General features: G+C 31.5%; 2 protein-coding genes across 4 annotated transcripts in view; one reads left to right on the top strand and one right to left on the bottom strand.

The window, feature by feature from the left end:
• The window catches only part of LOC113523000 (uncharacterized), a 180047-nt gene that overhangs the window by 62303 nt on the left and 98380 nt on the right, over positions 1 to 19364 (bottom strand). The gene's annotated exons all lie outside the window — the stretch shown is intronic.
• The window catches only part of LOC113522601 (CD82 antigen-like), a 102933-nt gene that overhangs the window by 23431 nt on the left and 60138 nt on the right, over positions 1 to 19364 (top strand). For both annotated transcript variants that reach the window (XM_052897871.1, XM_052897870.1), the window contains exon 2: positions 2138 to 2220. The gene's annotated coding sequence lies outside the window, so the exon portion shown is untranslated. The remainder of the gene's footprint in view (positions 1 to 2137; positions 2221 to 19364) is intronic.

The raw sequence follows: 19364 nt of genomic DNA, 5'->3' as shown, positions 1-19364 counted from the left end.
TTTATTTATTATGAATTTTTCTGTATACTCGCAGTTACAAAAAACATTGTCAAGACAAGTAGCAGACGTGGCAGTTACACGAGTGGGTTCATGAAAGACATGACATAAATCAAATGACTGAAATAAACTAATAATTTTTGTACATGTGGGTGTGTTACAAAGAATATCAACGTTAAAATCTCCACATACAATAATTTTTTTAATACTATTAAATACTTTTTTTAAAATATCCTCCATCACCCCTTCAAAAACATTGTAATCACTATTAGGAGGCCTGTACACACATATAAGGATATAATTTTCTAGTTCTATACAAGATAATTCTATACAACACTCAATAGAAAGTCTAACAATGTCAGCACGTTCCTTTACTTTAATATTATTTCTTGCAATTATCATAGACCCGCCTCTGTTAACTGACTTTCTATTGAAGCAGCTGACTACGTTATAATTATTTAAATTGAACATCATATTGCTTTCTTTAAGCCAATGTTCTGTGAAACAGACAATATCAATATTATACTTTTCTAAAAATAATTGTATAATTAACTCGCTGCCAGGAAAACTTTGTATGTTCTGATGAACAATTATTAATTCTGATTGCTTTCCCTTTGTCTTTGTGAGCAGTTTAAATCTGCAGTCATAGTACTTATGTCACAAATATTAATAGAATTATCTGTTATGTCAGCATTTTTATGTTTAAGTTTACCATGTAAACTGTTCATGTAGTCAATATTATAAGCCACTAAAGTGGCTATTTTATTTTTAGATGATTTAGAAAGATACATTGTATCTTTTGTCAAATAAAAATCACTAATAAAACTATTAGTATCAAAAAATGTCAAAATGTCACTATGACGACATGTCAATGTATGTAATAAGTTATTCAGGTAATGTACCTTACTGTTAATTTTTTTTATGAAGATGTCTATTTGTGTAAGGAAAAAGCGCACAATACAATCTTATACACATTTAATTGTAATAAATATTCAATTCCTTTAATTACATCCTGCCTATTTAATTGAATACTATTACCAAAAAATAACACAATTGTGGTCATATTGTTCATTTTCATAGACTTAATTTTATTTATTATTTGTGTAAATGATGCTTCTGGCATGCAGTAGTTTAATAAATCACCCTTAAGATGATACTTCAATATAGACCCAAAGTTACAGCCTATTCTGTCAGAGAACACCATTGTGCTACTCTTAGGGTTACAGTCACTGGCACAAACACCCTGAACTTCATTTTCCAGCACAGTTACAACTGAATTATTATTTTTATATGACGTAGGTGAACAATAGAAAAGAGATTTAGAAAAATCAACCCCTAAAGGGGTAAAACGTTCAAAATTCATTCGTATGAAGTCTCTAACAAATATTGGTATACTTACATTGATTCTCTATTTTCATTTAGGAGTTTCCTCTTATCGGTGCAACTAATTCATGCATATTCTTCCAGCCAGCTCTATCCCAGGCCATGTCCTTGACCTCCCTATACGACATGACACCTAGTGTTTTTTTATCTGTTCCATGTAGTTATTAAAAGGTCTTCTTCTTATACATAGATAATAATATATTATATTATTATTTTTGTTTATTGAAATAGTAATATTATACTTTACGTCATGGCCACTTATGATTAAGTATCTAGAATGATCTCAATATTAGTCATTCATTTCTAAAAAATATACGTAAAATTTAATTACTATTTTTGTAATAAAATATAATACTCATGTGTTTGTAAAATACAGTTATTTCAAAGGTTTTATTTATACAAACTTTAAGAATTTTGAGTTACCTTGTTTTTAAGAGACGAGAATAAACGCAATTAACAGTTAGATCTGTTAGTTCGTGACCCGGACCACTATAATCTGTTCGAAATATCGTAAAACCCCTAAACCAATAATTATATTTTCCCTAAATTTATTAATTAGTACAAATTTAAAAATTATATTTAATTTTAAAAGAATACAACTACATAATATGGATGTGAAAGTGAGTTTGTTAGTTTAGGTTTGGTGTTTGGTAGTCAAACAATGGGCCACAACTTTCTCAAGATTATTAAAAAAAATCTATAACCGATTTGTGTTTATAATTTCTTTTATTGATAAAATATTGTCTGTCTATTACAGAGTTTAGCTGGCCTCACAGGACTAGCGTCTTGTCACAATGGAGCTCGTTAGTTTCTGTCAGCACAGGCGCGCCCAACTGAAAGGTACGGCATACAGGCACTCATATTATAATACAACATACAAGTCATCGGGCTTACGGTACACTATACTGTGTACGAATATAAAAAAAAGAGTAAAAGGTTTCACTTCAAAAGTAAAGAAAAATACCTTTACATTTTCCTTATTAAGCACGATCCACACTAACCTTTGAGAAAGCAAGACGTAATCTAATTGAGTTCAATTCGATTCAGTCCTTTAGAGGGCTGCGATTTTACTATAAATGGACTTTAACGACGAACTGATAGTATCTTCTTAACAGAATTACCTTTCGCATCTATGGTCGTGTCACGTGCAGCTTAAGGGTGCTTTACACGTATTCGAATAATGGTGTAATGTTGTAGAACTACTGGAGTCAATAAACTGTAATATTTGACTCAATTGTGTGGGTGTAATTATTTAGCAGTTGCTTGGTAGACGACAGCGCAGTATCAGACCGCAGGAATCGGCCAACACGTGCCTCGGGAACAGAGGGATCGATACTTGTGAAATAGACTGTTTATTTTATTTTCAATAGGAAAACTTTTTTAATTTTAGCCTGTTATAGATTTAATATATGATCAAATTAAAAGAAAATAATAGTTCTTGGAATAAAAAACGCAATAAAAATCTCTATTATCCATTTGGTCATTTTTATATTCGATAGAAATAAATCCCATTTAATTGTCCAGTTTTGAAACTATGAATAAATAATTGTAAATTATACATTTCTTTTGTATTTTCTGGTCTATTTGGTAATTGTTATACTCTTTTTATTTATTTATTCTTTATTGATCACATTACAAAAAAATGTTTAGTACAAAAGGCGGACTTAATGCCATATAGCATTCTCTCCCAGTCAACTTTTGGCAAAACAAAAATGGAATTATGCGGTGCAAAATTAAAAACTATTGTAAATAGTTACAGACGTATATATATTGACTTACAAATTATATAACACTTACAACTCTTGACAGAGTTATAGTTGTTATTGCGAAGGTAGTGACGTAGCGTTGACGTAATTTTTACAGTACACATTATTTCTCTCTTACGGGGTTCTGTAGTTAAACTGCGGTAAATATTCCGTCATTTATTAAAAATGGCGGAATATTTACCGCAGTTTTAACTTCATCTATTTATTTTATATGTGTCTACCACAGGAATTTGTGGCTTCGATTTTTACTGGCACCGCGAGATGATCAGTAGATTAATTTTTACGTTGATAAATAAAAGAAAAAGGTAGACGTTGCTTGTTCCACTTTCTTCAATTATGGACTGAGGGCCTACCATGAAATATTTTCCGAAATTTCGGGCACGAACGAAACAGAAATTTGATGTTAAAATTACATAACGCATGCCGTTTAAAATTATTAAAAATGTTAAAATATCATTCCTCTGGACTATTAGGATAGGTTTTATGATGAAATGTTAAGCTTCATTTACTAGGTCGATTTTGGTATGAACAAAAACACGAAATTGAGCCCGAAAATTCGGATTTCCGTTTCATGGTAGACCACCTGGTTCGTGCAAAACAGAGTTCATGAGACTTTCAGTACTCTTCTACAGCACCATACTTTAAAATCGTCTACCTTCTGTTTATCCGTATTCTTTCCGTTTGTGTTTTGGTTGTATAAAGAATTATAGAAAAATCTCGTATATAATTACTGCAAATTTTTTTTTCTGGTTCTCAAAGTTGACTAAAAGAAATCCCTCTAAAGGTACTTGATATTGCAATCTAGTTTTTTTATTTTATATATGATAAACAATAAAACTTAAACAAACAAATAAGGTAGAGTTCGACGAATTCATTACATAATTATACATACGATTATATGTAAACAATGTCGATAAAACGTTAGACTTAATCTAGAGAAAAGATAGCTTATCGCTCTTTATTGGACTGCTGAGCGAATAGCGTGAGTAATTACGTTAATAAAGTATTAATACCTACCTTGTTCTATCACTATAGAGACTCTTTGTTAGATGATAATACGTCTCACTGTTCTATTTTAGGAGACGGCGACGTGAAACGAGGTCCGGAAACATATTTATGTCGTTTCCGTTCAAGTTATTCGTATCTTGATGAGATTTATTCATAGTATACGATGCATTTGGTTTTTTTTATTTTTCGTATTGGTATCTCCTGAGAGTAAGCTAAAATAATTCACAAAAAAAGTATACATATTTAATGTTTATGTAATATTTCTCTCTCGTTAAACTTTAATGTAATAAACATATTTCTTTAATAACCACAATTTTGATTATTTAAAATTGAGAGAACTTTTTAACAAATTCCTAAATAATTTTAAGAACATTTAAAATAAATATATCTACGTATAAAGTATGTGCCAAATGTAGTATGCAAGTATCATTCATTAGCATTACGGTACTATCATAGTTAGGATAACTTTATAACAACTGTACGAGTATTTCAACTTAATGATGTATCAGAAACCGAATATGAGCATATAGTTTACAAAGTAATAAGCTGGTATGTAGTATAAATAATGATTACTATTTTAGGTATTACATATGTACCTATTTAGTATTATATTCAATTATTTTTCGTATACGCAACAGTAGCTAATGCACATATATTTTCAATTATCTTTCTAAAAGCACGTCTATAGTATTTTGCTGAGCTCCTTCGAAGATAAAGACATTTTCCGCCCTTAACTCTGGAACTCTCAAGTTAGCGGGATAAACCCTTTCCTCAATTTAGGGTTATCCCGGTCACGGCCACAAAAGAAATCCTAAAAATTAGAATTTATTTATACCTTTACCTTCATGATATCGATTACTTTTTAGGGTAAAATAGTACTGAAACTATATAACAGCGTGTATTTGTTTGGGCATTTATCTGAACACAGTATCATAACTTTGCAGTTTCTAATTAGAACTTTACAGTTTCGCAGTTTATAACATATTAAACTAAATACCGTTGAAAATCATCTTAAATGCAGTTGTAATCTTTACCTACTAATATTGTAATAATAAGTTAATTATTTTTTTAGTCCATCAATATATTGTGATAATGCAGTTGAAGTCACGGACGGAAAACTGGTGTTATATAAATAACTTTCAATAAGGGCCATCTTCCTTCTAATTGACCAAAATATTACCTGATGGACATGAGTGTAATTAATCTGAACGGTCGTTTGGAATTTCCAAAAGGAGTTTCAATTTGTTTCTATATTTTTTGGTTAGTATATATAATTATATAATATATAATTTTAAGCCGATTTTGATTATTAAAAGATTACTCGCACGAATTATCGTAGTCGATAGCTTTAACTCCAGTTTTAATTATCACATTTAATTCCAATTTAAAATTGAAATAAAAATCTAATCAAATAATATCTCAAAAATTGATTAGGATGAACAAAGGTATATGTATATTATAGATTTATATTTTGATAACGTTAAACAAGTAACGTGATAAGCAAAAAAGCGCCTAAATGAGAACATGGGTGCTATTTTACTGAGGATGTTTCATGAAAGCGAATCTTGCTACTACTGATCGAAGTAAAAAAGGCTGTATTTTTGATACAACCTATCAAAAATTCGTGGAGCACGGTAATGGTATGCGCACTTATTGTGACAAGGCATCGTTTAACCGAAACATAAGGACGGCGTGGCACAGCTTACGATGGCGATAAGGCACGAGCCCCTTCTACCGGGAGATTGCTTTTTATCCAGGAGTTTCGACCTCGTCCGAACTTACATTATATCCTGCCCCGGCCAGAGTTTATCCTTAAAGCTCTTTATGAATATATATATATATATATATATATATATATATATATATATATATATATATATATATATATATATATATATATATATATATATATATATATATATATATATATATATTTCTTGCGAGCGTATATTTGTAGTTGGTAGGCTTAAACTAAAATTAAGGAAATAATAGTAATTAAGCGTTAGACCGCAGCTATTGGTTCCTTTAATGTTTGTGTTATAACATGTATATTGTGTATTAAATATAACGTTTACATAGTTATGTAATCTTATTCTGTTTGAACTTATGAATATACAATTTCATAACATTATTATTTCAACAATATTTGATTTATTTAATATTGCGTTATATAATAACGCAATAATAATTTGAATGAACGTGAATTTAAATTTTGTGCAATTTATCGGTGTTATATATAATACAGGTAAATAAAAGTACGGCCTATTCACACATTAAGGTTTGCCGATGTCTAAAAATATTTCGTGGTAATATTTTTAAAGCACTAAATATAGATCTACGAATTCTTGAAACGTAGTAGCACGCTACGTCGTAGCGTGTAGCGTCGTAGCACACGCCGCACCACGTCGCACCGGGTGGAGCTACGTGATGCGTTGTTATAATGAATCAGCAAATTCGCCTTGTTTTGTGACACCGGATGATAATATTTTTTTGCACTCAACAAGCTTTCATTAATCACATATGTGCCAGCTACACAATGGCATTGTTTGCAAGTACGCATTCAGAATACTTACTCGCTAATCGAATATCATGGGCGTTATTACATTGTTCAAGACGAGTAGATAATATTAATTTATATATTTTCTAGAAATTATTATTAAAACGCTGAAATGAAAGTGTTATATATTGAGGATTGATAAAAATGAAAAAGTCCTAAACCACTGCATGGCCTGCATACAATTTTTTACTATATCATGACATGTGACCATACCATCTTGAGCGAATACAGGGACAATATAACCCATAAATGCGATCAATCGAAAAGAGAATGTTCTATTCTCAACAATTGGCCGCACTATGCCGGCTCACTAAGTGCTTTTTCACGCTACGTTTGAAAGATCCGAGGTTATAGGACGAAGGAAACATGTCACAGGAAAGACCATTTCACAATGTTACGGTACGGTTCACGTAAGAGTTCGCAAACTTATTTATACGCGACTTTATATTTCTATCAAATGTCTTACAGGAGACTTATGATCAGTGACTGATGATAGTTCTACGATAGATTCGATTCGTAATTCTATCTTATAAAATTCAATCGAAATCCTCTTTCGTATATAGAATCTATTTGCGTCGGTTTCACGCTTTTGTTGATATTTGCATTTACCTAAAGGATAAGTAAATGTTTATGTTGGTTATTTTACGAGTGTTTTATGTAAAGTGGAGCGTTGTGAATCGCGTGTTAACTGCTAGGTGGCTTTGTAGCACGAACCGTGGTGGGAGTTGGCGTGGCGATGTCTCGCGGCACGATAACAGAACCAATGCAATACGCTAGCCTGCAACATTTTGCACTAATTTATGGCTATACGTCACTGCATCTCCTATCAGATTTCCGGTGGCGTGTACAGTTGCAAACTGACTTAACAACGGTGCAATCTATGCAAATTTGGTTCAATGAACCTCTTCAGTACTGTGGACCTATTAAAGTATGCTGGAGTGGCTATTGCTTACTAATGAGTTCATCATTTTCATAATAACAACCCATTACCGATTCTTTACCGGGCATGAGACTTTTTCCATAAGAAGGAATATATTAGTCCGCTGTTATCACGCTGGCAAAGTATCTGAGTCTAGATAACAGAGGTCCAAAATGAGCAGGGTATATTGAAGGGTATCCGATTGTAAATTTTGTATGTATTAGATTCTATTTTCGTCAGTGGGTTAAAAAAATAATATTTAAAATCGGTTCATGAATCTTATTACCGTTTTTTTTTTTAATTTATAAAGTGCTTGCGTATCTCCGTGATGGTCTCTTATTACTTTTGTCAAAGTTTAAAATTAATGACGACCCTTGTATTACTGATGTATCTGATCCACAGCTGTTTTTCATAATAACAGTGTTAAAGACGTTGCTATTTCACTAATATTACTTTTGAATTAAAATTTTAATATAACAGTTTTAGTAATAAAACTGTTGTTATTACAAAAGATTAAATGTATAGTAGTTCTGACTTAATTCTATTATAAGTTTAGTTTAGTATTTCTTTATAAATTTGCTTTTAAAAAGTTCATCTATTTTTTTATAATTATTTTTTTTACAGTAAAATAATAATCTGATAATTATTAAAAAGTATTAAATCAGTGGTAAATGCACAAAATTATGTAAATGTAAAATAATAATTTGAAAATAGTTTTATAAACGTAAAAGGTATAATATTTTTTATTTCTATTTGCGTAGGAGGGAATGTAATAAAAACAAATTAATTTCTGTATTTACTAGAACAAATTTCTTTGAGAGAGAGAGAGAGAGAGAGAGAGTTATTTGCAAGTAACACCTACTCGTAATGAGGTTCTCAAGCTGACTCCTGATTATGGACATCTTTTATATAGTTAAACCGTGAATTAGATTTTTATATTTTAAGAAAAATAGAACATTCAGACAGTATGTCTACTTTCAAAGAGGGAAAAAAAGAAACAAGTTAATATTAAATAAATAACCTTCGTCTTTTAAAAATTAATGAATAAATGTCAATTTTATAAATGTGTAAATATGTTTATTTTTTCTTACCTCTTGGCGCTTTAAAGGCTCAATCAATTGCTATGTTTTTTGGTATAAATGTATTATACTGACGCAAACGAAGTTCCTGTTAATATTAGTTAAGTATATAAAAGGAATGCATATCATGATTTAGATATTATTTGTTTTATTTATTTGCTAAACTTGTATAAACATTTTAAATTTTGCTAAAGATTGTGATTTTTAATGTGTATAAAACATATACTCATATACTTGCTGGACTTATAACTAGTTACTTGTATTAATTGTACAAAGATTCACACTATATTGTGATACTTTATTTGTTTGCATGCCAAGCATAGTAACTACTGACAAAATCCCCCCAATAATAAACTGACATATGGAATGGTCTTGTTTCCTATAGTACTCTATTGAGGAGCTTACGTTCAGCAGTAGATAGATAACGGTTGATATGACGACGATGAAAATTATTTTTGAAAATTACCCACTAGAGGCGCACATATGTTAATAAATAAAAAAAATTCCACACAAATGTTAATGCAGTGATGATGTAAGTCTAAACTAACTGCTGAACATCGGTACATAAGATGGGGAAGGGGGGATTGTCATTAGTTACCAAGCTTAGCAGGCGGGCGGGCAACCGCAATTAGACTTTGGTGATGTTTTAAAAGGGAAGCCGCTCCCTGTTCTTCGACTATTAAATTCCTTTAATCGGAAAGGAAGGGATGACCTATTCTATACAAGCACCATACGGCAAAAAAGAAATATATTATTTAGGTTTATCTGATGAAATTTAAAAAAATAGGAGGTATTTGTTCAAATTGCATTAGATATATGCTATCAGATATATGATATATGCTAGTTTCTGATACTCGTTTACTCGATATGGGTGTCTGATAAACTTTATCTTTACGCTTGTTTCAATCTTATCTTTATTATTAGTATTTATCTATTCAAATTAGCGGGAGGATACATATTGAGGATATTATATGAGAAATTAATTAGACGTGTTACAGGACACTAAACACGATAATTAATAGTGAAAGGTTCATGTAAACACCCATATCAAGAGATTACACGGTTCGGTGGCTCACTTTATCTCCTTGTTGTTTACTTGTATGAATTATATATAGATATATATTATATTATATAAGTATTAGTTTAATCGAAATCGACCAGCTTATTAGACCGATAATTAAACGATCTAATTATTTTTTGTATTATACAATTATGCCTGTATTAATTTTCTTTCTTTTACTTACTGCTACTACTCTGTGTCTTACTATAACAACCTGTTTTGTAAATTTGGATGCACAAATTAGATTTAAGGTTAGCCTATATCTATTAATTTAGATAATTATTGTAGCCCATTTATGTAACTATTAAAGTACGATGCTTAAACATTCGAATGAATTTATTGTGCAATTTGAAAGAGTGATTACGCACAAGCTCTAATTGATATAAATTGACTTTGTAATTGATTTTATGGAGAAAACAATAAAGAGTATCTATCTATTGGCCGTTGTTTATAGACAACAATATCCGAATATACTTGCGAACATTCACCTTTATAATTAGTGGGCAGTAGGATTTATGTACACATCTGACATTTAAATCTGTTTTCTTATTCTTTAACAGATGCAAACTGAAAATCTACATTGAATGCACATCAGTCCAGTAAAAATAAAATTCGTACCTAATTTATTTAAAGGTATTTATTATTATAATAATTAATTTAAAGGTACTCCATAATGTTTTTATTAACGTTTACTATTAACTGTGACATCGTAGCTGTAACGATAGTGTGGCAAGGGATGAAGTAATGGAATTCCCATTACTAACAAACTCTTGCCAGCTCAAAAAAATAGCTGTTTTTTTAGGGAAAAAGATTTTTAGTAAGGGCGTTTAAATGCCCAACTGATATAGCAATATATCTACTCATATTGGCCTCCATGTGGTTCCCTATGGAAAACATCATGAATAATTCCTGGTGAAATCCTGGTGACTGAGTTAATTTCATTCTTATCTATCATCTATTACAGGTATATTGCCAGCGTATAACGATCACACAGACGTGGTTATTATTTAATTTTCATCAAAAATAAATTACAATGACAACAGTATAAACTCATTTCTGGTAAAAAAAAAACATTTGTTTTATTACTTTGAATTAGGATAAACTGTGGTTATTAATTATTGTCTATGTGTTTTTCAGATCATATTACCGAATATATAAAACTTAAACGATTAGAATTTGTCATAGAGATCTAGTAGGTGAAACTTCTTAAGGCGATTTTAAGGATTACTTAGAGGACGAGAGTACGAACTACTAGTGAAAAGTTTAGAGTAAACTCTGGGCATTAGACAATCCATAGATTACACTGATAAAAAATATAAGTAAGTAACCTTATTTATTAAAAACTATAGAAAGTATTTAGACTAACAGTTATTAAAGTTTGATCTTGAAAATATTGTTTCTAACACAATTAACTATGTCATTAATTTATCAATTTGGAATGATTTTTTAAATTTTGAGTTTGCATTCAAAATACAGAATAAACCAGGCATTGGATATTTTTCTTTGAAACATCCGAGCAATATTAACTTTATTAGTGTAGTTGTTAATTTAGCATAACGACGAGAGTGTTGATGACGTGAAGTGCGGACATAATTGGCGTGCGTTCATGTGTCTAAGGGTAACGATTAGGAAATGATTAATTAATACTCGATGCTCCCCTTATATGATTTTAGGGTTGCGACGTTAATAATAATTAATTTTTTTTGTAATATAAATATATTAAACACGCCAGTAACCGTTGCCTTCGATTTTCTAGAAATCTCTTGCTCCATATTTCTGTGTACTACACTGGCTTTTTCTCTAATTCTTTCACCATTCAAACTATCAAGCACTGGAATGATTTATCCTTCGATGTTAGATCTGCCCCAAGCAAACATTCAAGCATGAACTACGTTCTTTTTATTTAGAATCCATAGAAGCATAATATGTTTCAGACACTGCATTGACTGATGCTGGTGTATACCTTATATCCGTGTAGTTTTTCATCCGATAGTATTTATTATTATAATATACATATGTATGTATAATGTAGATAATATGAATATTATATGTATTTTATTTTTAAAGTACCGTCTATTACGTTGCACCGTCAATTATATTTTTTGTTATTCTTGTCTACGGTCGATTGGTAGACAACGTCATATGGTATTATGTCTGCTATTTACACTTTCTAGGTGTATTAAAGTTTAATAAATAAATACATTTAACGAGCTTCGTGGTCAAGCGGTCTAACATACTATTTCTTTTGTTAATGGTCGTGGGTTCAATTCAATTCGGTCTATTTGTATTTAAAAGTATGACTGTTTGTATTGGTTTGGGCGTTTTCTATGAACCAGAATATGACGTATGTATTTATAAAAAAAGTGTTTAGGTATATCCATGTGATATCTATTATGGTACTCTTAGTACAAGGTCTGCTTAGTTTGGGACTAGATGGTACTGTGCAATATTTCCAGTGGTATTTATTTATTTTTACGTATCACAGATTATATAAGTTTACTAATACTGGGTATTCAGTGCAAAACTCAATAAAATCACATTTATAACTTAAAAACTTTTCCAAGAAGTATATCTAATAACGAAATCTAAAAATAATTGTTGTAATTTTCACACGAACTCAAACATGCGATTGGCTTACGACTAACATGAAAGGTTTAAAATTATTTTCCGATTTCAATTATAGAAAAACTTATCACACATTTACGTGTGATTCCGGGAAATACTTTCTTTTACATTTATTTATTATTAGTTGCTTGGAAATTTATTAAGTATTTTAAAAATATTAATTTAATTAAATTAAAATATAAAAAAATAATTTTTAAGGCTAGATAAAAAAATACTTTTATAATATTGACATGTCAATTAGGCACAGCGCATATTGTTTCGCTATATGAAAGTCGTGGAATGATCTCTATGCATATGAGGGCGTGGCGCGTGTGTCAGACATCGTTGTTCATTCTTTAATAATCTACTAATCGATATCTAAAACAATAAAAGGAATGCGAACGTGTAAATATATACCTCATTGCCATAATATACCATATCTACTGTTCCTGTGAGCGTGCATCTGGAACCCGCCAGTGACCTTAGTCCACAAGCTCTCTATACAAATATTTAGGTATCTGCACTATTTTTATCTGATCTCTCGCTTTATTTCTATTTCTGTGCTCAGGTTACAATAGGCCAATCACCTTGTAGTTAAAAGAAGACTGAGGGATATAAACTAAACAAATGCATACAATCTAATATAGATTAAGCGAATCCGAATAAGACACAGCTTTGGGAATAATGCATTTATAACATTTTGTAGTAATTCCTCATTACAAAATAAAACTTTTTCTTTTAATTAGTGTAATGAATGATTATGAAAGAGATGATTTTTGAAAATTGCTTTTTATTTGATATTCATCTTTTTCTGTGACTTTCCTTTATTTTACAAACATATAGTAGAGAAAAGTAGCCTTTCTTTATTTCAAATACTACATGTTTGTAAAATGTCATGAATTCCACTTTCATATTTATAATATTAGTAATGTTACTAAATTTGTAAAAAGACATCTTAAAATTGTTTACAATTTGTGCCAAGTACAGCTTTCTGTAATAGTTTTCTATCTATTTAGGTATTTAGTTCACATTAACCCACTGATGGGCACTTCTTTTTGTCGCGCATTGAAACGGTCCTGTGCTAACCTCATATACTACTTTACCGCTATGCTATGTCATCTGACCATTAGGTTGGGGGTCTACCAACTGTTCTCTGTCCCTCTCTTGAACACTATTTCATTAGGGGGAAAGGGATTGTTAGCAATGGAGTTTAACAGCCCCATTGTTAGCAATTTGCCCTATTAAGTCGACCTCCACGCGGTTCCCCCTGGAAACCATCGTGAACAATTCTTATTGAATTCGTCACGATGGGCTAACTGATCTGCTACATCCTCATTTATTATCCTTCACTGGTACCCCGCCGGTGTATACCGTTAACGCGAGTAGGGTTACCATTCCATTATCACCCATTAAAAAAAACACTATTTCATTACGATCTTGGTCCACCGTCTATCTTTCCTACTGGCCATACTATCTTTCTTAAAGTTCATAGTTTCTCGTAAACGTGAAATTACAAATCAGAATCATTCTGTATTGGCAACACTCGAAGTAAAATGATATGAAATTGATTGTAATTAATTTTTATAAACGAATGCACTAAATAATATTTTTTATAAAGGATTTCTATACTTTTATGTACTATAGTTATTGTTACGTAAATATATTATCGTACAGTTATTAATTGCACACCAGTGAATTGTGAAGTAGTTTCGAGCTATTGACAATCACACCCTAGAGAGCAGTTAAATCGTTTTGAGTCGGTTATGTTATATAAAGTGGGACTCATATACCTATTTGTTATCAAGACATCCTTTTGTTCAGTATAGTAGAATAATGAATCGATGTTGGTAATAAATCTAAGACTGAAGGTTCAGGTTTTACCTTCAGTCTCAGATTTATTATTAACATCAATTCATTATTCTATTCGATCGGTTTTTTTTACTCTGTGTAACATAAATATTATACAGATTGAATTCGAAATCATTAATATATTTTTTAAGTGTAAAACTATATATATATATATATATATATATATATATATATATATATATATATATATAATATTCTTTTTCTCAAGGGACATGAATTGAGAAATGAGAAACAATATTGCGCCTCCCCGTACTAGGACTGCACATCCAGCTGTCAAGTTTATTCAAAAGATTTTATCACTTTTCGACCCATGTTTCTTTGTGCAAAATGTGTAGTTTTACTGGTAGAAATCTCCCTTGAAGGATATTAATGATTTTGATTTCATTTTTTTCATGTAACACCTTTAACTTTACCGTGTTTAAGCAAATAAAGATTATTATTATTATTCATTTAAGTATAAATATAACCAAAAGTATAAGATATGTGTAAAATTGAACTTTTTCATTATTTTATGTTAAATAATTATTTCTATATTGAATACGTCGTGTTATTTTCAAATTATATGAATATTGTTATTCCGATATTTACTATTCATAACTGAGTTATTTAAGGTTTTAATTAACCTTCATTGAAATAATGTTGTACAAATTTGCCGATACGCCCCTAATGTTTTACCACAATGGTCAGTCGTGAATTGTGGCGTGGAAATTTAGCGGTTATAACTCATACGTGAGCGGTTAATAATTTAGAGTCTATATAAATGTTAATATTCTGAATCTTATTTTAATGTAATAACTATCGGTTTAACTTTCTTGTAATTAGGTCGAGTAAGCTTGACATGTTTCGGGACCATTCGGGGTCCTTAATTGTGAGCGGCGGGGACGCCAGCGCGACCCTGATTGCGTGCATCGGCCCGTTGAACGCGAGCTGAAGGCGTTCGTGGCACCGTCCCGGATAAGAAAGATGGAAATCTTCGGGTATGAACAGCCATGCTCTGTAGTCTTTCTCTTTGTGACAACAACAACATGGCGAAGAGGAAGACTAGATAACTCAAATGGTACGTATATATACCGTATCTTCAAAGAACAGTGACGGTTCAATGAAGATACGGTATATATATGTAGGTACCATTTGAGATGAAGAAGGATTTCGATTCAATTCATATTCCGGTCATGGATAATAACTTGTACATATTTAATTTAAGAAATAGTAAGGTAAAGATATATTGCTTTTTTTTTGAAGAAGAGATCAATAGAATCGCAGTATAAGCCATCTTTGTAATATAAATAAAGTATTTCAATAAAACAACAATGCACACTCACAGAAATAAATTCAATTTTGCTCAACAAATGTCACTCGCACGGTAGTACGAAGTTTCCGTAGACTTGGACAAGTTCGTATTACTCTATCGGATTGTCAATATCTATTAGTTGCGAAGGAAAAGAAATATATATAGCTCTGAAAAATATACGCGTCGAGATAAAATCTTCAGTTTTTTTTGTTAAATATTGCATCAAACTGATGATGAAAGTAAACCGTATCATACTTATCATAGACCTCTTCTTACTGAGAGAAAATCCCTTAATAAGAAGAGACTAGTAGTTATCACGCTTGACAGGCGGATTGGCAAACGCAGTTAGGCCTTGGGGATGTTTAAAGAGGTACACTGCTGCCCTTAGTAGACTATTAGTACATCCACAGGAAAGAAAGGGGTGGTCTATTCTATGCTGGGATCAGACGGCGTGGCAGCATACCTTACAATGAGGCTAGGATGAATAGTTAAACTTTCGCGTTGTTTAAACATATTAATAAATACACAATCGGGACTAAACATCGGCAATAAAGAAACATGTATGTAGGTACTATTTACCTGCAAAGGTTTTTTTTATTGCTTTAAGTCCTGATTGTGTATTTAAACTAGAAAAAATAGCAAGATGGACAACACAGAATATACTGTGGTGCCCTATTAGTACCTATTGTGTTGTCATTGCTCAGGACTGAGATTTCTTCATACTTTGTAATTTGAAACTGAAACATAATTCTGCAAGCACAACTGTATCATGGCATAAACACAAATGGGATACCCAAGTAACTTGTACAAAGACTCGCTTTTGTAGTTTGGTGTCATAAATAAGAAAGGTTATAATGAATGTTTTTTTTTATACAACTTAGAATTGCAAACAAGCTGACGGCCCACCTGATGGAAAGTGGTAACCGTCGCCTATAGACATGAGCAGTACCATGGTCATAACAGAGTATACTGTTTCGCCCATGATACCCCCCGTGCGTTGCCATTCCTGAGGACTCAGGTGTTATTCTTCTGTACCCAGTAAATTCACGCCATATCCCACCCTTCAAACCGAAACACAGCCATGCAAACACAACTGCTTCACGGTTGAAACACGAATGGGACAGAGGTACCCAAGCAATCGACTTTTGTACAAAGTCTCCCTCTGGTTTGAGTGTTTGGTGTGAGTTTGTGAATATTTCGATATTTATAATATCATGCATACTTGTGAGATATTATCATCATAATATCAGCTGTTAATTGTCCATTGTTGAACATAGGCCTCCTCTATAGACTGAAGGAACGATCCCGAGTCACCTGTACCCACTGACATCCTGCAAAGCATTTGAAATCGTCGCTCTATTTAGTGGGGGGTGATCCTACACTGTCTCGCTATACTCGTAAATTTTTCTTCCCCGACACTTGTGAGATAAACTTTAAATGAATCTTATCTTTGACTAATATATGGTACCTATATCTATTTTTTATTAATTTTTGTTATAAATAACCTAGCTGTATCTCATACCTTCACCCGTGGTTGTATTGTAATGTTTATTTGTCCATCATCATATCAGTCTTTAACTGTTCACTGCTGAATATAAGCCTCCTTGGAGGGTTTTCCCAGTAGTTGCCACTCTTGGCAGGCGGATTGGTAACCGCAGTTAGGCCTAAGATATGTTTTAAAAGGGACGCTGCTACCTAACCCTCGCCCTCCCTTAGTCGCCTCTTACGACACCAACGGAAAAGTAAGGAGTGGCCTATTCTATGCCGGGACGTCACGACTATTTTGTCCATATGAGATATCAAATGGGAAAAGAATTTCCAAATTCGACGGTAGTTCCACAGATTAATGTGTTTGAATAAACAAACAATCAAATAAATTTTCGGATTAAGTATTAGTGTAGATATAGATAAAAAATATGTAAAAGTAAATTAAAGCCGCTTCAAATATTTTATATTCAACGGTTTGTTAAGTAAGTAAACAGTCAGTAGTGGAATAAATGCAGGCAATATTGTTAATGCTAAAATGTATTCGCTCGGTGGCGCGTTAGTTTATGTTGCTCTAATTTAATGTGCTCTCGTGGTCGAGGGCGGCTCTTAAATCCTTGTGCTACGAGCATTCAATGGTACTTCCATCCTTATACATTGTTCTAAATTTACTACCAGCTATTTATATAGGTGCAGTTGAAATTAATTAAAGGGTGTGATACGGTCATAAAATTATATATATGAAGGGCGAGCACAGAATATCATGGAAAGGTCGTAGTGTCACAGGTTTTTCTGCCTGAAAAAGTCCGTCTTAATACGGCATTAATACTAAGTTTATATATGAAATTAAAAAGTGGATATTTGATTAAAATTGACTGACTGTTTAGTCAGTAGTGGAATAAATGCAGGCAATATTGTTAATGCTAAAATGTATTCGCTCGGTGGCGCGTTAGTTTATGTTGCTCTAATTTAATGTGCTCTCGTGGTCGAGGGCGGCTCTTAAATCCTTGTGCTACGAGCATTCAATGGTACTTCCATCCTTATACATTGTTCTAAATTTACTACCAGCTATTTATATAGGTGCCGTTGATATTAATTAAAGGGTGTGATACGGTCATAAAATTATATATATGAAGGGCGAGCACAGAATATCATGGAAAGGTCGTAGTGTCACAGGTTTTTCTGCCTGAAAAAGTCCGTCTTAATACGGCATTAATACTAAGTTTATATATGAAATTAAAAAGTGGATATTTGATTAAAATTATGTTTGATTAAATTAAGGTAAAATATGTTATACATTCTTCGTCCTAAAGAATGGCATAGCATGATTGGTATAAGTGTATTTTACGACTATGGTATTATTCTTGTCATTTTCTATCAGATCAGCTCTAAGTTTTTATGCCGTTCCGTTAAGTCGTGTAAAACAAACGTAATTTAGTATTACAAAGTAAAAGTAAACCAACTTACAACGCTTCAATCTAAAATAGGGGCTAGTTTAGTAACTCGAGATTGCTTCATATAGTTTTTGGGTTAAATATATTAGTTCGAAACTGCGATTGAAATTTTTTCATGATCATAATTTAAGGAACATTTAAAAAGTAATTTCATTAATGCATTATTTTTTTATTATTATTTAAAAAGCGTTTTGACAATTCTTAGCGTTATTCGTAAGAAATGAATATATAAATCACTGTTGTTAGCTAGAATACAGTACCGCCTTTTAATAAATACTAGTTATATCAAGGGCTTAGTTTAATTTAAGATATGATCTATCTGTACATCAAATTTTATTTAAATCTATTTCGCTAATTAACTATGATTAAGTAACAAGTAACTAAACATCTTTATAAACTTGTACATTGATAATATTAGTAAGATATTAAGGATGTGATATTTCCTGTATTCCTTGTGACGTGACATAGATACCCTGTTCAGCGACTTGACATGTCGCCCTTACTCCTCAGATCGACATCGGTAAAATGACAGGATAATATATGTAAATACTATAGTTACCAACATGATATATCTTTTAACATTCCGATATAAAGAATGGCAGAAACTGTACAGAGTATAGACTGTAAGCATTTGATGCGTTGAATTTGATTAATTTGACAATAATAATATTTGTTCTTCCAGAACAAAAGTATTTCTTTTTCGCAGGCTTTAAATAATATATTTAAATTCAAAATAATATTGTTACAGATATAAAGTTCAATTTTAAAATGTTAAATCCATTTTTGTAATTAACATTTTACTGAAATTGAATTTTTTGAAAAAATTGAAAGATTTGAGAAAGTGTAATTATCTATATTAATATCTATTTATAACGAGGGAAGATTTGATTTT

The sequence above is a fragment of the Galleria mellonella genome, unplaced genomic scaffold (assembly GCF_026898425.1).
Source record: "Galleria mellonella isolate WM207_F2 unplaced genomic scaffold, CSIRO_AGI_GalMel_v1 utg38, whole genome shotgun sequence".
Taxonomy (NCBI): domain Eukaryota; kingdom Metazoa; phylum Arthropoda; class Insecta; order Lepidoptera; family Pyralidae; genus Galleria; species Galleria mellonella.
Note: the sequence above shows the minus strand (reverse complement) of the source record. Positions and strands in the feature narration are given on the sequence as shown.